The sequence below is a fragment of the Myotis nattereri genome, assembly GCF_964212035.1.
Source record: "Myotis nattereri genome assembly, chromosome: 3".
Lineage (NCBI taxonomy): Eukaryota > Metazoa > Chordata > Mammalia > Chiroptera > Vespertilionidae > Myotis > Myotis nattereri.
This window is the reverse complement of record NC_138077.1, coordinates 107,701,028-107,704,253: the sequence shown is the minus strand read 5'-3', so window position 1 is coordinate 107,704,253 and position 3,226 is coordinate 107,701,028. Positions and strand designations below refer to the sequence as shown.

Here is a 3,226-nt window from a genome sequence, read left to right as displayed (position 1 = left end):
GCCCAGGCATGTTTATATCTATTATCTGTAAGGATTGTCAAATTTAGCATATCACACTTATTCATAAAGAATTGAGACTCTTGGTTATCACTGACTTTGGCAGAAGTACATTTGTATATTCCTCCCTTGTAATCACATAGTCATTCAATTAGAGGCAATGAGTGTGCCCACAAGCAGAAAAAGTTTTATAAACATTCTATAATAAAAAAGAGAGCATTACAATCCAGCTTTACCAGTTTCTAAAATACTTCTTCCTTTACCCACCCATTACCCTGTATATCTCTGAAACATGTGAAAAAATACTTTTCTGTGACTTACTAGGCTGTAGGGAATGAACACTTTTAGATACATTACAATGATCTCTAGCAGAATTTGGCATCTTTCTTCCATTAACATTAACTGAATGTCTCAACTGGATCTTAAAAGAAGGTTAGCAATTTTCAGTTTTTGGGCCTTTTTGAGGTTTCGGATGCTCTGTATCAGCTTGTCCTTTTGCGTTTCTATTTTTGGATTTCTTCCTCTGTCCATTTAGCAATTTGTCTGGAGGTGAGGGCGTAGAATGTAAATGATATTCATCTGGGGATCCTTTCTGTCGGTTTGGCTTCATTTGTTCTTTGTCCACCTCTTTTTGAATCTGTAGTGCTAATAACCTGTCCTGTTCTTGCTTATGTCTCTCAAAAAGTAGATATTCCAAATCTAACAGTTTTTGAGTAAAGCTGGTTTCTGTTTCATCTTGGTCTGAGGAAGATTCAGAGGACATTTTCCTTCTTTTTGCAGAAAAGCATGGATCCCTTACTGCTTCAAAAGAAGACTCCTGATTTTTTTCTTTTGCAAATAACTTCTTCACTGATCAGTAGGCAAGACTCTTCATTTTCTGTCTCAACTGTGTTATTTCCAATTATCTGGGTCATATATGATAGAGCACACCCACACTCTGTTTCGCCACAAGGCTTAACTGCAGCTTCTCTAGGGTAGGGTATGCTGGCTTCAGGTCTCTCAGGATTTATGGCACATAATTCTTTATCATGATTGTTTGGTCTCATTTTGACTTCTCCTTCAAGGCACCATTCTGTGTCACTGGCACATAACTGAGGCATAGGTGACTCTATTGAAGACTTTGCACCTTGTTCTTGAATTTCAAGGTATATTTGCGGAGAAAGTGATAGCATATCTTCCTTCACTTCTGTGTCTTGCCACATAGGGCTCTTTACATTGCTGCTATCAGTTTCCTTAGACATGGACTTTTGTTAGCCTTCTTGTACAACTTCAGACTGTGATGCTGACCCAAATTGAGATTTAGGTCATAAATACTTCTGAATATCTCCATTATTTGTTTATTTATTTTTACTTTTCTTTTGCAACTTGTTTGTTACTGGATCATATTTTCTGGAATTCATGGGAGAAGCCAAGACTTTTTCTCACAGAAGTCGTTAATATTAATGCTTAGCTTTCTTGCCAGTTCTTTATCACTTTTTAGCTGTTCTTCCATCTCTCTTCTCCTTTTTCTGCCTGTCTCTTTTCTTCTTCCTCCTCCTCTGCCAATAATTTCTGTATGTACTCTTCACTGGCATTGTTTTTTTCTTCCTCACTGGCCCGTCGCTCTACCTTCACCTTGCTTATCTCCTCTTCATATTCTCTTCTCAATTCTCCAGGTTTACTTAACAGGTGAACTGGCTGATAATCATCAACAGCGTCTTCTAATTCTTGCCCAGAGGCTCTAAGCTTTCATTCCTTTGGATAGTGTTTCTGAATTATCTCCCACAGTTCCTTATTGATGAGAGAATTCCTTCGAGTATGATACCAGGTCCACGAAGAGACCCAACGATGACAGAAGGGACACCATAGGTTCGCCTTCTCCACAGTCGACTAGAAGCACGCAATACAGAGCATGTGGATACAAGGCACTGTTACCGGTTCTATGAAGATTTCCATGCAGATCCCACATTGGCATTCTGACAAGGAAGGGATGGCATCTTGAGGTACAGCCATTTTAATATGCAGGTGAAGATGCAGCAGCCTCGGGGCCACCATTCCGGAAAGGACCCTGCTTCTGCGGGGACTTCTGGCTCTGCTGGAGCAGGACTTCCGTTTTAACATCGCTGTGGGGTCAGCGCACGAACCCCTGCACCCCAGCTTTCTAGCATCTGGGTTGCTCGGAGGCCGCCTCTCCCCTCTCTAGAGGCAGCCAAATAGCTACATCCTTATGGTGGTCTGCTTGCCTCAATTTTATTTACTTCCTTTTCTGGTGATTCCTCCTTTTCTTTCATTTGGGGGTTGTTTCTTTGTCTCCCAATTTTCTGTTCCTTTTGGTTGTTTCTATGTATTAAATGAAACTTCAATGACACCCAGATTTTTTGAGTTTGTCTTACATAGTAGATTTTTTGTGGGACCCAGTGGTGCAGTCTCTGAGGTCTTCTGGGGTGGTTATTCTAAGGATGCCCCATACTTGGAATATTTGGGTTCTCTTGGTTTAGTTGGGTCTTGAGTGTTATTGTCCTGTTCAGGGATGGAGTCTCCTCTCAGTGTGTCTGGTTATGTGGCTTACTCCCTTTCACATTGATCAAACAGTACAAAATACAACTCAATAGAACATGACACAAAAGGAACAAAACACAAATATACTCATGACACTGATAACCCAATATAAATGGCCACCAGAGAAAAGATAATAGGAGAGAAAAGAGAGAGCAATTATATTGAGAAAAGAAAAAAAAAGGTAAGAGAAAACATTAAAAGGAAGAAAATAGGAAGATGGCTACTGGCAGGAAGGTAGGGAGGGAGAGAGTGTAAGAGCACGAGGGAGTGATAGAGGAGTGTGTGGATGTGTGTGCTGTGTGTGTATGAGCTAAGGACAGTTAGATTCTGCAGGTCTTCTAAGGGGCTGCTAACCCAGGCAGTCTTAGGTGGCTGAGCCCGCTCCCAGTGCGGACGCTCCTGGGCAGCCAGCATGGGCAAAGAGACCATGCAATCTTGAGAAACATAGCTGCTTGAGACTAGGATCCTGGCCTCAGCACCACCCAGTCTGGTCTCAGATGAAAACCAGGACTCTTACAGAGACCTGTGACTACAGCTACAGACCCACAGACACCAAGAATCCAGACATCCCTGTGGCAGATCTTTGTGCGTAACAGAGCCCATCCCCCTCCCTGCAGGCTCGCAGGCAGTGCCATAGTAACTGATAGACCCACCCCTTGCCCAGGACTCAGTGCTGCTACAGGAACCTTAG

At 42.3% G+C, this 3,226-nt stretch overlaps 1 pseudogene across 1 annotated transcript; it reads right to left on the bottom strand.

The window, feature by feature from the left end:
* Window positions 1-267: 267 nt before the first annotated feature.
* Window positions 268-2,097, bottom strand: LOC308515444 (E3 ubiquitin-protein ligase RNF168-like; annotated as a pseudogene). Its single transcript has one exon. The product of its transcript is annotated as an E3 ubiquitin-protein ligase RNF168-like (transcript).
* Between the last annotated feature and the right edge of the window lie 1,129 nt (window positions 2,098-3,226).